At 41.0% G+C, this 24,901-nt stretch overlaps 1 long non-coding RNA gene across 1 annotated transcript; it reads left to right on the top strand.

Annotated features, from left to right (window-relative positions):
- Positions 1–912: 912 nt before the first annotated feature.
- Positions 913–24,273, top strand: LOC122694526. The gene is made up of 3 exons (XR_006341225.1): positions 913–1,055; positions 9,761–9,767; positions 24,242–24,273. It is a non-coding gene; the product is annotated as an uncharacterized LOC122694526 (long non-coding RNA).
- Positions 24,274–24,901: the final 628 nt, after the last annotated feature.

Raw genomic sequence — 24,901 nt, 5'->3', positions numbered from 1 at the left:
AGACGAATTCAATCTGGGGCCAGAGACGAGGCTGGATCGCTCAGAACTTTTGTGTAACAAAGTTTTATTAAAGTATAAAGGAGATAGAGAAAGCTTCTGACATAGGCATCAGAAGGGGGCAGAAAGAGTACCCCCACCCCCTGCTAGTCTTCAGCTGGATGTCACTAGCAGTCTGTTAATGGAAAGAAAGGAATGTCTTAAAACTCAGAATGGCACCAGATAATTCATCCCAGGCCATAAAATGATTGACTCGAATCTTGTAGAAGGGCAGATTACCATACAAATAGTTTTGTTTACATAGATTAGGGGAACAATATCCGAGTATAACATACTGGTTTGTCAAGTAGGTTCTGAGCCACTTGCGGAACCAACTTGAAGACAGAGTCTGGGGTAAATGCATAGCACATTAACATAGCTTAAGACAAACATTTCCATAAGAGAAAATGTATTGGTTAACTCAAGGTTTGAGAATAGTTAGCTTCAGGTGAAACCAGGTGTCATGGCGAGAAACCTCTTTGTATATTTGTATAGAGAAGAAAAAATATCGCTAGTTTGTTTCCTCCTGCTGCTTAAGAGAGATAAAAATGTCTGGCACTTGCAGCCTATTTCCTCCATTTGGAAACCCCTGGCCTTCCTGCCTGTTACCCTCTCAGACCTTTGTCAGCAAAGTAATGTCTCTTCTTTTTAATACACTGTCTAGGTTTGTCATAGCTCTTCTTCCAAGGAGCAAACATCTTTTAAGTTAATGACTGCAGTCACAATCTGCAGTGATTTTAGAGACCAAGAAGATAAGGTCTGTCACTGTTTCCATTATTTCCTCATCTATTTGCCATGAAGTGATGGTACTGGATGCCATGATCTTAGTTTTTTGAATGTCCAGTTTTAAGCCAACTTTTCCACTCTCCTCTTTCACTTTCATCAAGAGGCTCTTTAGTTCCTCTTCGCTTTCTGCCATAGGGGTGGTGTCACCTGCGTATCTGAGGTTATTGATATTTTTCCCGGCAGTCTTGATTCCAGCTTGTGCTTCAGCCAGCCAGACATTTCGCATGGTGTAAGTTTATAGGGTAAGGTTTAAATTTTAAGTCTGTGGGGTTTAAGTTCCATATATACATCATTCCCAGATCACTCAGTCATTACAGATTGAACAAGGGTCTTTCTTTGTCTCTGGGCTCAGAAACTCTCTGATTCCTGCTCCATGCTGGTGCTCCATCTCTGTAGGCTTGGCACTGTCTTCTCTTATTAACGTGGAGTTGTCTTGAAGCATAGCTTTTATTTTTCCATATCAGTCTGTGTGAGCATACAGCCACCCACACCAGCCTCCATCCCCTTGCCCTTTCACTTGCTTGTCACCAATCCCACCTCCATCAACCCTTGACAAGCCCACACTCCTCTTATTGAGCACTCCCCCCACCCCCCACTCCCACCCCGCTCTTCTGGGCCCTTCCATTCTAATGAATACTACATAATTAATTTTATTAATTCAAAGCCACAAGAGACTCCTACAAGTTACTTGAGCCTCGCATCCTTTCTACTTGGAGGCAATTAGAGTCAAGACAATGGACTCTACAACAACCATCAAAGGAAGAAAAGTAGGGTGATTTTAAAACTGTAAGTGTCTTATTCTCATACTTTGTTTTGTCTTGCTTAGTTGTTAAGGTCCTGAGGCAACTTTAAGACATCCTTGGGTTGGGAAGGTCCCCTGCAGGAGGGCATGGCAACCCACTCCAGTATTCTTGCCTGGAGAATCCCCATGGACAGAGGAGCCTGGTGGGCTACAGTCCCTGGGATTGGACATGACTGAGCGACTGAACTGGGCTGAACTGATGATTCACTATATATTCCACTATTTCTAGTTGTTCATTATTTTTTCATTTATCTTTTCTTCTTTTCCTCTTTCCTTCCTCCTCACTCACAAACATTAGTTAAATCCTTACTACCTGCCAGTTATCGTCAGTTCAGAAGAATTAGCAGGAGCCCCGCCCTCACACAGCCCTGATTCCCCCCAGTCTTCCAGAGCGTTAGCGCCCTGCCCTGTCATGATGTTTCTCATTCAGTCCAGGCACTCTCCTACCTCACCAGATTCTTGTAAAAACCTCTGAGCAGTCCCCTTTCTCAGCTTCCTAAGCAGGGATGTTACCATGTCCTTTTCTCACAGAGAAACCTTTGGTGGCTTCCTACTTCCTCATGAATTGACTCAGACTCCTTCTGTGGCTTTTGAAGGCCTCATCCCTCTGGCTTCTGACTTTTCTTCCTGTTGATACTTGTACAACTACCCTGTCTTTCACACCTTTTGCTGGATTCCAAAAGGAACATCACCTTATCAAGCCTCTCAACTCTACCTGTGAAAATTGTATCTTTGCAGCTCAGATGTTACTTTTGACCTCAGTCACCTATCCCTAACCAACTATCTAGCTCCTGCTACCTTCTGTTGCACAGGGAATAGTGTGTGGCTATACTGTGTGTTCTGTTTATCCACATTATCTCCTTCAGTTCTTACTGTAAGACCATAAAATCAGTGATTTGTTATCTCTGTATTACACATGACAAAACAGAGGTTTGAGACATTGGCAATATAGGATGAGGGAGAGATACCCCCAGACAGTCTCCCCTCAGGATGCTCACTTGGTTTTTGGACCAGTAACTTGCCCAAGGTCGCATAGCTAATGAGTAATAGGGCAAAAACTTGAACCCGGGGTGTCTGATTTTTAAGGCCTGGATTGTGTGATTATAGTCTGACTCTCTATCTAGGCCAAGAATGCCTAAGTTAAGAAGTTGAGTTACTTATTAGTGAACCCCTAGCACATAGCAAATCAAACCTACTGAATGAACAAGTGAAAATAGAGTGAGGCAAAATTTGGCTGGATTCAGAGTTCTGGAAAACTTGAAGAGATGTTTAAAAAAGAAATATGTAAGAGAACATATAACTCATTCTTGACCTTGGCTGTGTCTAAGTGATATGACACCTTGGCACTTGAGATAGAATTATGGGGAAAATTTACATGAAACTTAGCTTCCCCTCCTTTTCTTAGCCTTTCAGTATTATATGGCTCCAAAACCAAGGCTTGAATCCTTTGGAGCAGATTATTTTAGATGCCTTCTTCTACTGATCTAACAACAACTCTCAGGCTTTCTTTTCAGGCCTTGCTCACAAACAAGCCCAGAGGACCTAGAAGCACTTTATGTCCTTGTTCAGTTCAGTTCAGTCGCTCAGTCCTGTCCGACTCTTTGTGACCCCATGAACCGCAGCATGCCAGGCCTCCCTGTCCATCACCAACTCCCGGAGTCCACCCAAACCCATGTCCATTGAGTTGGTGATGCCATCCAACTACCTCATCCTCTGTCATCCCCTTCTCCTCCTGTCCTCAATCTTTCCCAGCATCAGGGTCTTTTCCAATGAGTCAACTCTTCGCATCAGGTGGCCAAAGTACTGGAGTTTCAGCTTCAGCATCAGTCCTTCCAATGAACACCCAGGACTGATCTCCTTTAGGATGGATTGGTTGGATCTCCTTGCAGTCCAAGGGAGTCTCAAGAGTCTTCTCCAACACCACAGTTCAAAAGCATCAATTCTTCAGTGCTCAGCTTTCTTTATAGTCCAACTCTCACATCCATACACGACCACTGGAAAAAGCATAGCCTTGACTAGACAGACCTTTGTTGACAAATTTATGTCTCTGCTTTTTAATATGCTATCTAGGTTGGTCATAACCTTCCTTCCAAGGAGTAAGCATCTTTTAATTTCATGGCTGCAATCACCATCTGCAGTGATTTTGGAGCTCAGAAAAATAAAGTCAGCCACTGTTTCCCCATCTATTTGCCATGAAGTGATGGGACCAGATGCCATGATCTTAGTTTTCTGAATGTTGACCTTTAAGCCAACTTTTTCACTCTCCTCTTTCACTTTCATCAAGAGGCTATTTAGTTCTTCTTCACTTTCTGCCGTAAGGGTGGTGTCATCTGCATATCTGAAGTTATTGATATTTCTCCCAGCAATCTTGATTCCAGCCTATGCTTCCTCCAGCCCAGCGTTTCTCAAGTTATGTCCTTGGGGACCTGCTTAATTCTAAGAGAGTCTGAAAAGTGGACCACTGAAGGCCCCTCCATTCTTTTCCCAATTTGTCTTTCTTGAAGGCTGAAAAGTAGCATAGTGAATTTGAGAAAGCTGAGGGAGACATCAAGAAAATGGGAAAGCAATTCCTTTTTTGTTGAATAGCTAAAATAGAAATTGCCATAGTTTTCACAATACGTGAAACTTTATCAGCAGCCAGGAATGGGTGGGTTGCCTTCTGTTTCATGAGAAATATTCAAGATAAATAAGTAACATTAGTGATGACATTTCTTAAAAATTTCCAAAATGGAGAATCTTGCATTCAAGCCATGTCTTAGAAATGTGCTTACAACCATTGTTGGACTGGAGCCTAGGGACTCTGCAGAAGGGAGGAAACATATACCACAGGAAAGAGTAGAATGTGTTTTATTCATACAATGAGATCAAAAACATTAACTATATTATTCTAAACAAGCTCTAATTTACTGTAGCAGATGGTAAGTAATTTATGTAAGTTATGAGGCATATTGTTAGAAATTCATCACACAAAGTGTATTATAGATAATCTTTTAACCTTTTCATGTTTAAAAAATGAAGTTATTTTATTCTAGTCCCTTGAAGGGGTCCTATAAGGTATCATACATGTTAGCAATTCCATTTAGAATTACTTTGAAAGAAAGACTAATTGTGTAAAGAAGCACAGAGTTTTAATATAAAGGACTACAACATGGTATATGATGGAGGGAGTAGGGAAGTGGAAGGTATGAGTAACAGAATTCTGAAATGAGAGAGAGTGGGGAAGCCCATGGAATTAATTTTACTTATATTAAAAATATTTTAAAATTATTTCCTACGTTGAAACCATTACAAAAAACAGAAGAAAGAAAAGAAAATCCTAGCAGCAGCACTGTTTTTGACTGGGAAAGAGATTAGCATAGTGGTTAAGAAAGCTCATTTGAAATCAAACTAGACTTACCAAGTCATTCTCTGGTTAAATAGTCCTTAGGAAAGATACCCAGTCTTTAGGGCTTTTTCCCCTTCATTTTATGATGGTCTGGTTGTTTGACAGGTGGTGCTTTTGGTGTTATTGGTGTATATGTATAGTAAGCATATTTCTATATGCTTATGATGTATTCCCTTACTTAATTTATAACCTTGTGGACTTTTATGATCCCCATTTAACAGCTCAGTTTTCAAAATATGTGCAAGACACTTTCACGAGTATACAAAAGATTCTCGAGAGAAACCTGAAGAACGCCCAAAAAACAGAGAAATTATTATGCTTAGTGGATTGGAAGATTTGATATCTTAAGGTGTCAATTCTCTCCAAACTGAAACTTGCAGTCCTAATTAAAATACTGGTAGGCATTTTAAGGTAGGAATTTTAAAACTTATCCTAAAACTTGTGTAGAAAATCAAAGAACTTATAACAGTTTCAACAAATTAAAAAAAGAAAAACAAAACAGCATGTTGGACCTATTGTATCACTCAATTTTAAGTTGACTTATGAAGCTTTAGGGTTTCCCAGGTGGTCACCTGCCAATGCAGGAGACATGAGATGCAGATTCAATCCGTGGGCGGATTGAGTCCCTGGAGGGGAGGGCACGGCAACCCACACCACTATTCTTGCCTGGAGAATCCCATGGACAGAGGAGCCTGCTGGGCTACAGTCCGTAGGATCGCAGAGTCAGACAGGACTGAAATGACTTAGCGCTTTCTGGATTTGTAGTTTGTTCCAATGATCTATACATTAGATACAGAGAATTACTCTCTCTCTCTCTCCATATATACATATACACACACACACACATTATATATATAGATCTCTGGAACAAACTACAGATCCAGAAACAGACACACAATTATATAGACAAAAGATTTTCGAGAAAGTCATCAAGGCATTCAATGAAGGAAGAAAAGCCTTTTTAATGCATGGTGTGGGACCGTTGGACAGCCATGTCCAAAAATAGTGTTGATCTTTAGATCTTCTCTTTAGACACAGAAACTAACCAGAAATCAGACTGAGACATAAGTTCTTAAACTATAAAACTATATAATAAAACAAACAGAAGATATTCCCAGTATTTTTGAGTGTGACAAAGATTTTGTAAAAAGGACACAAATATCTTGAACTGTAAAAGACAAAAAATTCTTACATTGGGCTTCATAAAAATTTAAAACTTTTGCTCATCATGACATCCTTACAAAAATGGAAAGACAAACTGAGACCTCAGATAAAATATTTGGAAAATATTAATCTGAAAAAGGACTTAAAACATTATGTAAAGAACTTTTCTTGTTTTCTTACTGAAGAAAGAATATAAAAATAGATAAGCTGTTTGAACAGACACTTCCCTAAGACATACAGGTGGAAAATAAGCACATACAAAGATGTTCAGCATTTTAGTTATTTAGGGAATTTTAATTAAATTCACAATCACACTGCCTCTTTGTGACCCCATGGACTATACAGTCCATGGAATTCTCCAGGCCAAAACACTGGAGTGAGTAGCCTTTCCCTTCTCCAGGGGATCTTCCCAACCCAGGAATGGAACCGGGGTCTCCTGCATTGCATGCAGATTCTTTACAAAGAGAGCTATCAGGGAAGTCCCCCCTCCTTCAAAATAAATAAATAAAATAAAATAAATATATAAAAATAAAAATAGATAAACTATTTGAACAGACTCTTCACTAAGACTTACAGATGGCAAATAAGCATATGCAAAGATGTTCAGCATTTTAGTTATTCAGGGAATTTTAATTAAATTCACAGTGAGACACCTAGACTACATTAGAAAGTCTCAATTTATAAGGACTACCCAACAAATGATTTGAAGATGAGAAGTACCTAACATTGTTACAAACTGCTAGTAAGGTTGTAAATTGGTACAGCCATTTTGGAAAACATTTTGACTTTTCCTTAAAAAGTTCAGCATAAACCTACCAAATGACGCAGCCATTCCATTCCTAGGTATTTACCCAAGAAAATGAAAACACATGTCCACGTATAGGCTTGTACAAAAATTTTTATAGGAGCCATGTTTGTAATAAGTACAGCTAAAGTGTCCATCAAATAGTGAATGAATAAGTGAATTGTGATACATCCACACAATGGAGTAACACTCAGCAGTAAATAGGAATGAACTATTGATACTTGCATCAACATAGATGAACCTCAAAATAATTACACCGATTTAAGAAATCAGACAAAAATACATTTATGTGATTTCATTTACATAAAATTCTAGAAAATATAAACTAATCTACAGTGATATAAAACAGACAGTTGTAGTTGTTTTGGGGTAGTGGTGTGTGTGGTGATGTAGGAAGGAATGGACTTTAATGGGCAAGAGGAAGCTTTTGAGTGTAATGCATGTGTTCATTGTTTTGATACTGTTGGTTTCACAATTGTATATATATGTCAAAACTTATCAAATTATATACACTTTAAACATGTGAAGAGTTTGAACCTCAATTATTCCTAAATAAATCATTAAATTTTTGAAAAAAATTGGAGAAAATCATTCATTATAATTTTGGCAAAGTCTTATTTTATGAATCTTTAAAAATAAATTTGTGTTTATATGATTTATTTAATATCAACAAATTCTCCACCTTTCTTTTTTAACACTATGAGATATTCCTAGTATCATTATAAATTCTTTATAAACATTCACATTGACAGCATCATACTTTAAAATTTGCATACTCTGAAACATACAGGTCTTAAATGTCTGTTTTGATGAGGCTGACAATTGCATTTAACCATCTGAGCATAATGCTGTCAAGATACAGAACATTTTTATTACCCCAGAAAATTCTTCAAGCTCCCTTTTGGTCAACCTTGACTTCACATAAGTAATGACCTTTTTGATTTCTATAACTCTAGATCAGTTTCACATGTCTTTAAACACCATGTGAAAAGTGAATGTCGCTCAGTCGTGTCTGACTCTTTGCGACCCCATGGACTGTATAGGCAAGAATACTGGAGTGAGTTGCCATTCCCTTCTCCAGGGGATCTTCCCAACCTAGGGATCAAACCCAGGTCCCCCACTTTGCAGGCGGATTCTTTACCAGCTGAGCCACCAGGGAAGCCCCTTAGGCCCCATGTGAATGGGTATAATCTCTTACATTGTCTTCCAGCATAACAGTGTTTTATTCTTTCCCTCAAGCTGGTGGGCGGGCCTCTGTAATACCAGAAGCATCCAGTCCTCGAGCTGCTTCTTTCTGCTTCACACTATTTCTTCCCAGACTCCAGCTCCACACCCTCAGGGTGAGACCAAATTTAGCTTCTGGTGATTTAGACCAGACCACAAGATTCTGGTCTAAAGTCCTTTCTGTCTCAGCCTAGGTGAGCCAGCCCTTCTTAAATTGGTAACAGTGTTATGTAAGTGTGTTCATAGACCCCCAGTGCAAGAGAAAATGTGCAGAAGGTTTTGAATCTCTCCCTATGCCTACAGGGAGAGAGCAGCAGATGCCATTTGAAAGGGGCCTGATTAGAGAACATGTTTGCCAACAGAGTACCTGATTGGCGTCTGTGGCTCTGCAGCCAGACCATCTGTTTTGCTAATGCAGCCTCAAGTGAGGTGAGGATCGGGACTGCGCTGCTCAAGTCTGTGTCCGACGTGTGTCGCCTTCAGCTAGGGAAACAGTTGGGGGCCGCTACCAGGCCCATCAGGGCAGGGGAAACGTCTCTGCAGAAATGTGACAGGATAAAAAGGGATAATGGGCTCTATTTGTGTCTCTCCAGGGGGATCTCTGGAGAAGGAAATGGCAACCCACTCCAGGATTCTTGCCTGGAGGATTCCATGGACAGAGGAGCTGGTGGGCTACAGTTTATGATGTTGCAGTCAGACACGACTGAGCGACTAACACACACACGGGGGGATCTTATATGAAGAATGCAGGGCTAGAGCAGCAGTACATAGACAGGGAGAGGGCCAGGGTGTGAGGTTCAGTAGTTAAAAAGAGGTGGTTTCGCAAGTGGGAAGAAAAAAGTCTAAAAATAAGGAAAAAAATCAAGATGGACTAACAGGAAAAGAGGGAGACAGACATAAATATTTATGACTCTGTTGTAATATTTTGGCATTTATACAATGGAGACTCCCCTACTCCCAACCCACTCCCAGCTCATTAGAGTGGCTTTGTTTAGAACACGGTAGAAGAGGGCACTTTAGTCTAAATATAACCCAAGTACCTCTGTATTTTATGATGATTCCTTCTCATCCTTGTACTCCCTGAATTTCTGTCTTTATGCAAAAGCTTGGGTAAGAATCCTGGTTCATTTAAATAATCTCTCTGCTTAAGTTTGCTGCAGAACTAGATTTAAAGTAGGTTATCTGACATTTGCATTTTATTCTTGCCCTTACATAGTATATTACATAAAATGTGCCCTTATCAAATTTTACGCAACTTAGAAACACCTCACTGTTTGATAATGTTTACATAGGAGTAGTATTTCTCACCAGTTCTTAATACTAAGTTCTGGTATGTCCCTCTACATAGGTAATTCAAAACCTACCCCCAGCATCCCAACAGCTTCTGACTTGAAATCCAGTGGATTAATAAGTAAGGCATCCAATGTAGGTATATATGTATTTTTTTTTTTTTTTTTTACAATTTATTGTTCAGGGTTCCATACTAGGTTAAGCCTTTATATTAGTCTTTCCTGTGTTGATCAATATATGTTTTTTTTTTTTTTAAAGAAAACTATAGTCTGAATGTGTACAGCTCTGATCTTTTTCTTTTTCTTTTTTTTTTTTTACTAAATGTTTATCATGTGTTGCCTACTTTATTTTATTTTATTTTTTTTTCCAGTGGGTTTTGTCATACATTGATATGAATCAGCCATGGATTTACATGTATTCCCAATCCCGATCCCCCCTCCCACCTCCCTCTCCACCCGATTCCTCTGGGTCTTCCCAGTGCACCAGGCCCGAGCACTTGTCACATGCATCCCACCTGGGCTGGTGATCTGTTTCACCATAGATAGTATACATGCTGTTCTTTTGAAATATCCCACCCTCACATTCCCCCACAGAGTTCAAAAGTCTGTTCTGTATTTCTGTGTCTCTTTTTCTGTTTTGCATATAGGGTTATCCTTATCACCTTTGTCTGATCTTTTTCTTAAAGAATGTTTTTGTCATTCAGATTAATCATGGCTGGAGGAGATTTGCGCTATTGAAGTAAAACTACTCAGCACTCCCTGAATATTCCCCCAACAGCAAGTGTACCTTCCTCATGAATTAAGCTGCGGATTATGGCCCATGATGGAGCAGTTCCTGGGTCCTCCTTGTCACGGCCTTTTAAACACCTGCCCTTTCACACATGCACACTGATACCCACCTGCCTCTTGTTGAAATTCAAATTTTGGCCCTGAGTGGATGAACATTTTGAGCTACAGCATGGTTTGCTATCTTTGTTTAGTAGTGTTTGTGTATTTGCTGGATATTTCAATGTCTTTACCCTTATTAACTTATAAAAATAAGTGATTATGGGGGAAATGAAAGTTTTTCCACCAGCATTAAACAGCAGAGAACTTATAAATTCAACCTAATTGAGACCATTATTAGATTAGCTGAAGCTATGACTTTTTAGCCTCAATTAGATGCTTAATGAATTAAGCTGGTTGGCTATATTAATTATGAAAAAAGGAAAAAAAGTTAGAATTTAGAAAAAGTGAATTGTTGGAAATACTTATTGATGATTATTTCTATAAGGCAAAGTATTATTAAGACTTTCATAATGTTTAGTTTCAATGGAATACCTGCCTTCCCCCTCCCACAGGACTTCCCAGGTGGTACTGGTGGTAAAGAACCCTCCTGCCAATGCAGGAGACAAGAGACGCGGATTTGATCCCTGGGTTGGGAAGGTTCCCTGGAGAAGGGCATAGCAACCCTCTCCAATATTCTTGCCTGGAGAATCACATGGACAGAGGAGCCTGGGGGGCTACAGTCTATGGGGTCTCAAAGAGTCAGACACGACTGAGCAACTTAGCACACATGCATGCACCCCTACCCACAGACACACACACACACACCAAGTTCTTCCCTTTGACTTTCAAAAAATCACTTTTAAAATATATTTTAAGGACATATTGCACACCAAAGATAGGAATTATTTGTACATTTTTCTCCTTAAAAGTCAGTCTGAAAAAATCACAACCTAATTTGCATGCTTGGTGTGGGAGTGTCTGTTGCAGAACACATTATAAATAAATAAATGATCTCACCACTTGTACTTTCTGTTTGCCAAAAGTGATAGTCAATGTTTTTAGCAACTGATATACTCATACTGGTTCTATGGTTCTATTGATTTGGAGAGAAGAAATTCCTTGAGGTGATACTATGGTATTTTGATATCTTACAAATATCCTTAAAGACACAATATAATTATTGCATTCACTATATTCTCAATAAACACTGTAGAAGTATGCTAAGAGTTTTGTGTATGGTTCTTTACCATATGAAAATGTTTCAAATCAATTTTATGCTACAGGAAGTTGCAATTTTTAATCTAGTCTCTGTAATTTTGGCTAGAACACTTGGACTGGGAACTTCCAGATGTTCAAGCTATATTTAGAAAAGGCAGAGGAGCCAGAGATCAAATTGCCAACATCCGCTGGATCAAAGAAAAAGCAAGAGAATTCCAGAAAAAATTCTTCTTCTGTTTCATTGACTACACTAAAGCCTTTAATGTGTGGATCACAACAAAGGGGTGACAGATGATGAGATGGTAGGATGGCACCACCGACCCGATAGACATAAGTTTGAGCAGGCTCTGGGAGTTGGTAATGGACAGGGAAGCCTGGTGCTGCAGTCCTTGGGGTAGCAAAGAGACATGACTGAGTGACTGAACTGAACTGATTGGAACTTGGAAGGATTCTCTTCCCTTTGAACAATTTGGCTGTTTAAGAGAATAATGAGGCTATAATATTTTCCTTTTCTCCTGGAAATAGCTTCTAAGAAGCTATTTCTTCTGCCTCTGTCTCTTCATCGCCATAGTCTCACATGTTCTCTAAGTTCTGGGTTCTTAACTCTTCCTAATCACAATATCAGAACTAACAGTTTCAACAACTCAATTCATGGATTCGGTTTCCAGAGGCTTTCCTGTGGGAAGACTGTGGTTATGACATTGACTGAACAGAGTGTTTAGTCACCAAAAGTACTTATCAAATGGGAAAATGATTGTCACTTTTGGGTGTCTACTTGATTGGGCCACAGCGTGTCAGATATCCGGTCAGACACTATTTTGTGAGGGAGTTTTGGAATGAGTTGAACATTTAAAAGTTGACAGGCTGAGTAAAACAGATTGCCTTCCCTAAGGTGATTGGGCCTTATCTAATCAGTTGGAGGCCTAAATAGAACAAAAGGTTGACTCTTTCTTCAAATTTGAGGAAATTTCAAATTTCCTCCTCTTTGAGCCAAGACATCAGTGTATCCTGTTTAGGGACTTGAACTGAAGCATCAGATTTCCTGGGTCTTGAGACTTGTTTACTTCATTAATCGTATGAGCCAATTCTTAATAATAAATCTTTTTCTACATATTATACATCTTATTGGTTCTGTTTCTTTAGAGAATCCTAATACTCCAACATTGGCAGATATGAAAAATTTTTTTTAGTTCAGAAACTGTCTACAAATCCAAAAACCAGACAACTTGAAGATGATAGCAATCATTTATTTCCACTAGAAGTTCTTCTTCAAGCATGTGACCAGTCCCCCTGCTACTACAGCTGCTACTGCGGACATGGCCACACTCCACATTGTTTTCAGCCCCCAAAAATACCTGAGCCTTATTCAGTGGCTCTCAGTTTTAAACCAGAAAGCAGCTTTCCTTGTCTTGATGAGTAAATCTGCTGCACTTCAGGCTAGAGCTATCCTGGGAGTGACCATGAGACCCAAGTTCTCTTTTTATACTTGGGATCTCTGAGGTAGCTGTCATGACTTTAAAGCATTACTGTATTTTTACCAGAAAAGGAAATTAGAACTCTTTGGGAGAGAAACACATGTAGACATCTGGGATTGTCAAGGAGGAAGCTTGAATACACAAAATTTTAAGATTCTAAGGATTTGTTTACAGTTTTCAAATTATCAAGCTTAATATCTAATCTTTCTAGCCACATAACATCCATGTTGTGCCACTGTTGTGGAACAGTATGTTGCAGGTTCATTGAGATATGAGTATCTTTCTCCAGCTTCTTGCCTCAGACTCAAAAATACCCCTCACTGTAAATGTTTCTTAAACTTAGCTTTGAAACTTCAGTTTCATCTTTGATTCAACCCTTTCATTAATCAGTTCTATTAATCAGAACGATCAGTTCTATTGATTTTTCTGTCTTTTAAATGACTCATTTTATTGCATTTGACTCTGCAATGAGTGTTGGTGGATTAACGGTTTAAAAGTGTATCTGGACAAGAAGATCCTGAGTTAGGATGGCGAGGCCAGACACCATAAGCTGTGTGTGTGTGTGTGTGTGTGATCTCATGCATCACATTGGTGATTATATGGTTAGAACACCATAAAAACTAAAAAAAATTATTTTAGAGATTTATTAAAATGACCACTAGACCCACAGTTCTGTTAATACAGTACATAAGCAGTAAGCCCAGATCTAAAGAACCTGAAGTGAGCCCTGCCTAATTATGAGACAGAAGGCCTAGAAATCACATAGAAAAATATCTAATGCTCTCTAATTTGTAACAGTTAGGTCTGATTGAGCTAAATATTTCACTTATAAATTAATGATGATAAGCAATGGTCACTTTAAAATCACAAAGCACCTCTTGAGTCATTAACGATCAATACAATTGTATTTAATAGGCAATTTAGACTTAACAGAGTTTTAATTTCATTTTTTATGCACTATAATTCTCAGAAAATTGGGAACCTACAGTTAGCTTGCATGGATTGTGTCTAAAAAGAATGTTCATGAGTGTCTCATTCTTAAATCTCTGGACAAAATACAGTTTTCTATAATACATATGTTTCTTTGCTCATCCAAATCGTTAGATCCTATATTTGTTCATAAATGAAAATGCATCATAGAAATGCAGTTCCTTTTGACTACACCATTAAGAGCAAAGCTTAATGGTCATGGCTTGTCCCAGAGAAGTTACACGGTAGGGGGAGGTGGGTCCAGGCCCTTTGTCCTCTTTCCTGAGTGATAGGAGCTGGGCTGCCAGTAGGGGTGGAAGGTGATGTTTGCAGGGTACGTAAGGAAAATGACATGAGAAGCACATCCACAGAGGAAGAGGTCACCCAGACAAAGGCAGGGCTCCAGGCCGTAACCAGAACTGGATGAGGAAATAATTTTTATTTTTATTTTTTGGAATGGAATGAGAAACCCAATTATAGAACCAAGGCACATTGCTGGGGGCCAGGCCAGGTTTGTCTGAGGCTCAAGTGTGCTTACAGAGCCTATTAACAACAGTTGCTGTCTCCTGTATGTTTACCATGTGCTAGCCACCACGCCAAGTATTTTCCATATATTAACCTCTTCGATCCTTGCAAAGGCTCATAGAGTAGAGAGTCCATTATATGGATGAGTAAACTGAACTTCTGTGTGCACAGCTTCCTGAGGTCATACTAAATGAAAGACTTGAGTCAAAAGCCCATGCTGCCAGAGCACCACAGTGCAGGTGTGATATGAGCATTCATATGCTTGAGAGTATGCAAGAGGGCGGGTGTGAACCAGGGTAAGTGTGTGTGATGGTATGCATGTGAAAGTGTGTGAGCTGAGTATGTGTGTGTGTGGGGTTGTGAATGCACATATAGGGTAGAATGGAAAGGAATCCAGCTGTTCCCTTCTGGTTGCTGAGAGACTGAAACTCAGGACCCCTGGGTACCTTGACCTCAGATGAGACCAAGGGCAAGAATAACCAGTGTCCAGGGAGCTGGGGTGACCAGCGCAAGAGAACTTATCTCTGCTTTACTCTTGTCAGAAGTCGGGATGGATTTGGGAACCGGAATAACTGTGTGCCTTGCTGGTAAATGGCTACACCCAGCCACATAGGCAGTTCTTCATTCTAGAATAATTTCAATAGGAAATTATGGCTTCAGCTTATAGCTTCCAGAGTAATAACCAACCCCACTTCTGTGGTTTTCCAAGTTGTCTCTAGGCTTTTGAAATCCTACAAATAGAGATCTAAAATGAAATGAAGCAGAAAAAGGAAGAAATGCTATAATCTCACCCAAACACAAAGGCTCCTGAGGATCCAAATCACTTCTTGTGTCTGGGACAGCATCTAGTACATGGTGTGACACGTTAAAGACTCACTACAAACTCTCTTGTGTGCATTTTATATATAACCAGTTCTCATTGAGAATGATGAAGGCCTAAGAGTTGGTGCTAATGATTTTATAGAAACCATTTCCAGGCTTCGTTTTTTTTTTTTTTAACTAAACTAAAAACCTGAATATTCAAGTGGTATAGAAAATTAATACTGCCTACAGCAGATGTTTGGTATAAATTAAAAAGTTATTTCTTAAATCATAAAAAAGCCACTTGAGTTTTATGATTGTAATGAAATCCAAAGCTCTATCAAACACCCAAATTTATTAGTATCTGAAACTGACAGTGTGCCAAGAATGTTGATTAATTAACATGGTTTTGCAAGCCAGGCATGGATTATGAGTGATTCTCTTTGACAATTTATATAAAGGTTGCAAAAAGAAATCTACCTTAGTTCAGTGATCTGCTGTATGTCAGAAGAAGCTCAAATGGAACTCATTTGAATTATGGTAGTGTGCACTGTCTCCTTTCCATTTCATTCTTCAAATTTACTCAGACATAACTGGAATTTAGAAATATTCAGGATCTATAAATTCTTTATTCTTATTCATTCACCTCTTGTTTGTACTTCAGATAATTCAAAGAAATGAATTTAATTGGAAGTTTGGCACTACTTTGGTCATTACTAAACAATTCGAGTATCTATCTTATTGAAATGGAATTCTTTTTGATGAGTAAATAAGGCTTTTAAACATTTGATGATCTTACAAATTCCAGGACTAAGTTAACTGGAACATGCTTACTGATTTGACATTATTGTCTAAACCAAAGGAAGTTTAAGTAGCTTATGGAATGTAAGCAGGACTATTACATCCTGTAGACACATCATGAATTATATTTGTAGCCATTTAGATTTCCGTGTTATCATTCACCGTCTTATGACAAGGAGATTCAAGGTGTTTTCTGGTGAGGAAGTCTTTTCAGAAACAAAATGGTTCCAGAATTATAGGCTTTGTCAATAAACCCAATGGTGTTGGGGTGTGTGTGTGTGTGTGTGTGTGTGTGTGTGTGTGTGGTGAATCAGCGTGCTCTTCTTTGGAATCTACAACTTGCCAGGCAGAAGGGATACCTGATGAGCAGCATGTCACGTCTCAATGCCTAGTGGAAGACATGGAAGATCAATCTCGAGTACCAGTCTTCAGTGTCTTTTCTGTACTTCTTAAAGACAAAAGGCTTTGAAAGATGGTAGATTTTTTTTCTATTTCTATTTTTAAAATGTATCACATTAATGTATTTATATAATTTATTGCTAAAATATTACTGTACTGATTACAAGGTGCTGCTACAGACACTGCTGCAAATTTTATATAATAACCAGTATATGTACCATATTGTTGCTATTGTTGTTTAGTTGCTAAGTCATGTCTGAATCTTTGTGACCCTATAACTGCAACACTCCAGGCTTCCCTATCCTTCACTATCTCCTGGAGCTTGCTCAAATTCATGTCCATGAGTCGGTGATGCCATCCAGCCATCTCATCCTCAGTCATCTCCTTCTCCTCCTGCCCTCAATCTTTCCCAGCATCAGGGTCATTTCCAATGAGTTGGCTCTTTGCATCAGGTGGCCAAAATAAGGGAACTTCAGCTTCAGCATCAGGAATATTCAGGGTTGATTTCTTTTACGATGGACTGGTTTGATCTCCTTGAGGTCTAAAGGACCCTCAAGAGTCGTCTCCAGCACCACAGTTCAAAAGCATCAACTCTTCAGCACTCAGCCTTCTTTATGGTCCAACTCACATTCATACATGACTACTGAAAAAATCATAGTACCACATTATCCATCTAAAATGTGAAAAAATTGTAAGAGCCAAAACACTTTTGGCTCCCAAAATTTCAGATAAGATTTAAAGATCCAAAACCATGCTAAGTGGTTCACACAGTGTTACAGAACAGAGAAGGGAGATATGGATGTGTATCCCAGATGGGGTAGGGAAAAGGCTGGGGAAAAGGAGAACGTGACACTGGAGAGATCTCTCTAAGATCCACACGACTTAGAGCTGGGAGACAATGTGAAGGGGAAGAGATGCATGTATCCAGATAATACTTTGGGCGCTAACTTTGGTGAGGTTCGGGGGAAGGGGCAGGAAGAAGGTCTGATTATTCACTGCTGCATACACACCATCTCAATACTTGGTGTCGGGAAAGGATGATCATTCTCTTTGTTCATGTATGTGCAGATTGGTGAGGATGGCTTGGGGACAGCTCATCTCTGTCAGGCGGCGATGGCTGCAGCAGTCCCCTGGGGCTGGGGAAGCTGCTCCTAATGGGAGTCCCCGCAGGCGGGCATGGAGGTGCCGGCTGCTGAACGAGGCTGCGGACGGGCAGGGCTGTCTGGCCGGTTCTCCTCCCTGGGGCTGCTTGGGCTCCCTCACAACATGGCAGGTAGGTGCAAGAGCAAGCGTTTCCAAAAACCGGGAATGAGAGCTGTTCCTCCCTGACAGCTAAGGCTCGGAAGCTGGCACGGCCTCACTTTTACCATATTCTGTGTTTAAGCTGTTAGGAAGGAGACGAGTCGTAGATCCCACTTCTCAGTAGGAAGAGTGCTGACAAATTTACGGCCATCTTTACTGCTTGGAGCTTAAAATAAGAACTCGAAATAGTGGGGGCAGAGTGGGGGAGTTCACTCTCTAGATTCAGCTCCACCACCAAGACAGTGCGTTCTTAACAGAAAAAAAAAAAAAGCAGAATAAAATTAATATTACTTCTATTCTTATGATTAATCTCTCTCCCTTCTATTTACATCCCTGCCCTCCACATACACTATAAAAGGGCTAGGGATGATGAAAGGTCGAGGAGGGGGTGGGTGTTGTCTAATCAAGTTTGAGAAGACACCTAGAAATTGAATTCCTTACATTGCTATGATAGAATTTGATCACAGAAATGCCACTATAAGTGGTATATATGTTAGACGTGGCGTGTACCAGTCAGCTTGTGAGAGCTGATTGCGTACACTGCTGCTGAATTCCACACTCAGGGATGTCAGACTTGTAGCTTCACTCCAGTTGTGAATGTGGTGTTTATACTGCAGAGAGTACACACTTTTCACACCCTACAAATCAGGAGTATTTTTGCTCTCTGGAGAGTGAATTTACCAGCGTATCACTCTATCTATGTCAGCCTGACCCTGTCTAGGGAGCAGGAAAGCCAAACATAACAGAGTCCTGCCTTTGGAAATATTGGAATCCAGTTTTCTGAATGACTATTATTTACTGAAAAAGAAATGGAATGCAAGAATGAATAAAATAATTAGTTCAGTGTCAAATGATGGCATGGATATGGATAAATTACATAAGATAGAAAACACAGAAAGGCAATGGGACAGTTATAATAGAGGCTAAAAGCAAATCCATCTGGGCTGTAGAGGAATCTAGTCTGGTGCTTGAAGAAGTAGGGGTGCTGAGGGGGGAGTGGGGACCCTCTTTCAGAGCCTGGGAGTGGAGAGGGCCTGCTTAGTGTGAGTTGCAGGCACGCTGCTTAGAACTAGCACTTCTTGAGAAGCACAGTGGGCTCTCCTCCCTATTTTGGAATTTCCCCGAAGCATACTCTCACTTGCATGCTCCCCCAGGTGTCCTTGACTATAGAAGTTCCTTCCTTCCTTTCTCAGAGGAGGCAAGAGAAGATTCAACACTGTGTTTTCATGAAAAGAACAAGATGGTATTTGGAGCACTTCCAGCTAAAAGAACAGCTCCTAGCTGTAAACTGGGAACTGCAAAGTCACAACAGATTTCCAGGAGCTGGAAGTTGCAGCAGCCAGAGTGCTTGCTAAGCTAGTAGGGAGGAAATTGCACCAGGCTGCATCAGCAGAGAGTCTGGCTATATTCATGGGGTCTGGAAGCAGAAGCAATACTGTCTATAAAGACAAGGCTTTTCACTTAGGTGGTATTGTTTTGAAAAGCAATTACATTAGCAGTTTTCCTACCTCGGCTCTCAGTGGGACCTGATTCTGTTCATCGCTGATCACACCAGCCTTATCGACTGTGCCACGGCTCCTAGGGCTGCAGTGAATCTTTCTCTGAGAAGCTGTATTAAGTAACACTTCTTCCTTCAAACAGGGGTCTCCTACAAATAAGGCTGTACTGGGAAGCATTAAGCTCCTGTTCTTCAATATCCCTTTGATGCAAATCTGATATTCTTCATATTTACTTAAACTAAAAATTTGCAGAGTCTTCAGTTTACCCAGGAAATTTGCATAACCTATTCCTGCTCTCTGCCTTCTTAATTCCCAAACATCCATGGCTGACTCATGTCAATGTATGACAAAAACCACTACGATATTGCAAAGTAATTAGCCTCCAACTAATAAAAATAAATGGAAAAAAAAAAAAAAAGAGGAGGCTCTGATTGCAAAATCCAAGGCGATGCACATCACGTGAAGCATTCTCAAGTTCACGTTTTGCTTCAGGAGAAACTTGAAGAAGATGTCAGGGGAAGCAGAAAACAGTGACTGGTTTGGGGAGGGCTGGTTATGGGCAGGTGGTGGTTAGAAACAGGGCCCCCACTAGGAGTGGACCCCAGGGTCATAGGGCATTTGCTCTCATGGGTCCCTGTCATTAGGCAGAGCTGACTTGTTCTCTTTCTCAAAGTCACTGGTGACAGGTCTGAGCATTTTCCCTAGCAGGTGACTGGAGGCGTGAGGGTGAAAGGAGAGGTGAGAACATCTCCTCTGTGTGATTTGGGATGTGGGACCATGGCCATCAGACTCAAGGAAAGAGGGTGACTCTTGTGATTGTTTTTCCTAAAAGAAAGTCATGAGTCAGGAAGAAATAGCTTAATTATCAAGCTATAATCTATGTCTGATTTATGGCAACTTAGGATAGAGGGGTAAAAGACTCTTTCCCCTTTGAGGACTTCCTGGCCCTGCCGTCTGTTTCTGCCCTGGGAAAGCCACACCAGCCACAGGGAGCCTCAGTGAGCTCACCTAGCCTTTCTGGTGATGAAGTTCCCCCAAGTCCATTAATTTTTAAAGTTTGTCTTATAATTGTGTTATGGAATAATGTCAATTGGTTCAGTTCAGTTGCTCAGTCATGTCACTACAGCATGCCAACCTTCCCTGTCCGTCACTAACTCCTGGAGCCTGCTCAAACTCATGTCCACCGAGTTGGTGATGCCATCCAACCATCTCATCCTCTGTCGTCCCCTTCTCCTCCTGCCTTCAATCTTTCCCAGCATCAGGGTCTTTTCCAGTGAGTCAGCTCTTCACATCAGGTGGCCAAAGTATTGGAGTTTCAGCTTCAACATCAGTCCTTCCAATGAACACCCAGGACTGATCTCCTTTAGGATGGACTGGTTGGATATCTTTGCTGTCCAGGGGACTCTCAAGAGTCTTCTCCAACTCCACAGTTCAAAAGCATCAATTCTTTGGAGCTCAGCTTTCTTTATACTCCAACTCTCACATCCATACATGACTACTGGAAAAAACAAAGCTTTGACTAGACGGACCTTTGTTGGCAAAGTAATGTCTCTGCTTTTTAATATGCTGTCTAGGTTGGTCATAACTTTCCTTCCAAGGAGCAAACATCTTAATTTCGTGTCTGCAGTCACCATCTTCAGTGATTTTGGAGCCCCCCCCCCCCAATAAAGTCTGTTACTGTTTCCACTGTTTCCCCATCTATTTGCCATGAAGTGATGAGACTAGATGCCATGATCTTAGTAATGCCAATGTCAATTCCAAAATCAGACTTCATAAAAGAACATAATTAAATCACTCACCTTTCTGCATTCTATGCATCAGGGTAGGCAGACACAAGTAGGCTGTTGGCTATGGCCAAGAATAAGGTGCTACAAAAGAAAAGCTGTGTGGAATACAAATGACTGAGTAGAAACATGCAAAAGGAGTTGTAGGGTGTCCAGGGATTTGTGATCTGTGCAGTGATCTCTGGAAAATCTGGGAACTCAAAAATCATGGTAAAGTGCTTTCTCTATCCTGACAACTCTAAAATAAAACTTAGAAAAAGGAGAATAGGAAGGGAGGGAGGAGAGGAAGGAAAGAAAAGGAAAGAAGAGGAAAACCAGCTATTGTCTGTTTGTTTCCAACTCTTAAATGGAAATGTCACAGTCTCTACTCAAAATCTTTACACAAAACCTCAACCAGAAGTTTGGAACCACAGCTCTTCTAATTATGATGATAAACCTATTTTCAGGGCAGCAATAGAGATGCAGTGTGTGGGATGAATGGGGAGATTGGGATTGATGTATGTCACTCCCGGAGGTAAAACAGACAGCTAGTGGGGAGTTACTGTACAGTGCAGAGAGCTCAGCTCGGTGCTCTGCGGTGACCTAGAGAGATGGGGCGAGGGGGTGGCAGGGAGCCTCAAGAAGGACGGGATATATGTGCACATAGAGCTGACTCACTTCATTGTACAGCAGAAATTAATACAATATTGTAAAGCAAGTACACCACAATCTTTAAACAAGTATTTCTCTACTTCCTGCCGCAGTCAACACACAGACTACTGGGCTAGATGTGAGGCTTATACCTCCAGCACCAAAGAGCAGGACCCGCAATTCTGAAGGGTGAGGCAGGTCAGCCCATCAAAGGCTCTCAATGGTACCTCTTTTAAACACAGAACATTTTCCATAGCTGGAGCACAGGGCTTCGGGGCCCAGGCAGCTATTTATGTGACAGTGTTCATCTAACCACAATTTATTTTATGCCAGCATCATTAACTTAGGGGAAAACAAAATTCTGTATGGTTAATCTTCATGGAGGAGAAAGATAGGCAGGAAATAAGGTTTGAAATTATGCTAAGGAATTTAGAATTTGGATATAATCTTTCTTTCTACCTTCCCAACCCATTTTCTTCCAAAAATATTTTCTAATATCCCATTACTGCGCCACCAAGGTTATATATGGGTCATGGCTGGAGTTGCTGAAGGATTCAACCATGGAAATAACACAATCACTTAGTAACTTGAAAATAATATTCTGGAACTGGTGTGATGAATGGATGAGAGGCTGCAAGATTAGATGCAGTAGATCCGGATGGCCAAGTCTGATTATGGCCAAATGAGAAAGAAGGGCCTGCGGTAGGGAGATAACGGAATTTAAATCGACAGATAAGGCACTTGGATTGAAGGGGGGGAAGCCAATGATACTTCCTCGTTTCCAGTCTAGGAGGCTGAGACTGTCCTCTCTGTCTATTTTGCTTTGAGCAGCCAAACATCATCCTCAGAATCACACTCTTCCTGGCCGACAGAAGAAAGCCCAAGGGCTGTCCAAGCACCCATTTCACTTTTACCTAACCAACTCCAGAACTAGGTACCCTACTTGTGACATGGTGACAATCTTCCTGAACCTGTGCCTCCATCCAGGAGCACCCCCTGGCCCTCTGGACGTGGCCTCCAGACCCGGCTCTGTCTCTCAGTGCTCTTGAGAGGGCTGCGTCCTAACTGTTTCGGTGGGTCTTCCCATCCCACCCTACTCAGTGGCTTCTCTGCTTCACCATGAGGCCCTTGGAATCCACCTTGTGAACCAAGAAAGGGTCTGGTGTCCTCCTAAACAGGGGCTTCATACAGAGAAAAGAGAAGGAAGAGAGGGGCTCATCAGGTTATTTTAGGTTTGCTGCCTTTGACATGCTGGTGGGGCTGGTTCCCAGGGAAAGAGCTGGGCTGGTGACATCAGTGTGGAAACACTGACACTGAGGGAATAGGCGAGATCAGCCTTCGAGAGGGTCTGAAGTGAGGAAAGAAGCAGGTCAAGGAAGAAGCCAGGGATGCTGACCAAGAGGAGACAGCAAAGGAAAGAAAACCACATTGGAGAGCGACCATGTGTGCTGAATATTGGAGAGGCTCAGTGGGGAAAGGACAAGAGACTTAGAATGGGAGTTAGAACCTAAAATGGACAAGTTCGGTTCAGTTCAGTTCAGTCGCTCAGTCGTGTCCGACTCTGCGACCCCATGGATGCAGCATGCCATGCCTCCCTGTCCATCACCAACTCCTGGAGCTTACTCAAACTCGTGTCCATTGAGTTGGAGATGTCATCCAACCATCTCTCCCTCTGGAGTCCCCTTCTCCTCCCACCTTCAATCTTTCCCAGCATCAAGGTCTTTTCAAATGAGTCAGATCTTCACATCACGTGGCCAAAGTATTGGAGTTTCAACTTTAGCATCAGTCCTTCCAATGAATATTCAGGACTGATTTTCTTTAGGATGGACTGGTTGGATCTCTTTGCAGTCCAAGGGACTCTCAAGAGTCTTCTCCAACATCACAGTTCAAGCATCAATTCTTCAGCGCTCAGCTTTCTTTATGGTCCAACTCTCACATCCATACATGACTCCTGGAAAAACGATAGCCTTGACTAGAGGGACCTTTGTTGGCAAAGTAATGTCCCTGCTTTTCAATATGCTGTCTACGTTGGTCATAACTTTTCTTCCAAGGAGCAAGCGTCTTTTAATTTCATGTCTGCAGTCACCATCTGCAGTGATTTTGGAGCCCCCAAAATAAAGTCTCTCACTGTTTTCAATGTTTCCCCATAATTTTGCCATGAGGTGATGGGACCAGAGCCATGATCTTAATTTTCTGAATGTTGAGTTTTAAGCCAACTTTTTCACTCTCCCCTTTCACTTTCCACACAACTGAGCTACTCCACTTTCATTTTTCACTTTCATGCATTGGAGAAGGAGATGGCAACCCATTCCAGTGTTCTTGCCTGGAGAATCCCAGGGGTGGGGGAGCCTGGTGGGCTGCCGTCTATGGAATCACACAGAGTTGGACACGACTGAAGTGACTTAGCAGCAGCAGCAGCAGCTTTCACTTTCATCAGGATACTCTTTAGTTCTTCTTTGCTTTTTGCCATAAGTGTGGTGTGATCTGCATATCTGAGGTTATTGATATTTCTCCTGGCAATCTTGATCCCAGCCTGTGTTTCATCCAGCCCAGCATTTCTCATGATGTACTCTGCATAGAAGTTAAATAAGCAGGGTGACAATATACAACCTTGATGTACTCCTTTCCCGATTTGGAACCACTCTGTTGTTTCATGTCCAGTTCTAACTGTTGCTTCTTGACCTGCATACAGGTTTCTCAAGAGGCAGGTCAGGTAGTCTGGTATTCCCATTTAAGAATTTCCCACAGTTTGTTCTGATCCACACAGTCAAAGGCTCTGGCATAGTCAATAAAGCAGAAGTAGATGTTTTTCTGGAACTCTCTCTTTTTCAGTGATCCAACGGATGGTGGCATTTGATCTCTGGGTTCCTCTGCCTTTTCTAAATCTGACATGAAACTCTGGAAGTTCATGGTTCATGTACTGTTGAAAACTGGCTTGGAGAATTTCAAGCATTACTTTGCTGGTGTGTGAGATGAGTGCAATTGTGTGGCAGTTTGAGCATTCTTTGGCATTGCCTTTCTTTAGGATTGGAATGAAAACTGACATTTTCCAGTCCTGTGGCCACTGCTGAGATTTCCAAATTAGCTGGCATATTGAGTGCAGCACTTTCACAACATCATCTTTTAGGTTTTAAAATAGCTCAACTGGAATTCCATCACCTTCACTAGCTTTACTTGCAGTGATGCTTCCTAAGGCCCACTTGACTTCACATTCCAGGATGTCTGGCTCTAGGTGAGTG

The sequence above is a fragment of the Cervus elaphus genome, chromosome 1, assembly GCF_910594005.1.
Source record: "Cervus elaphus chromosome 1, mCerEla1.1, whole genome shotgun sequence".
Lineage (NCBI taxonomy): Eukaryota > Metazoa > Chordata > Mammalia > Artiodactyla > Cervidae > Cervus > Cervus elaphus.
This window is presented reverse-complemented; position numbering and strand designations above follow the sequence as displayed.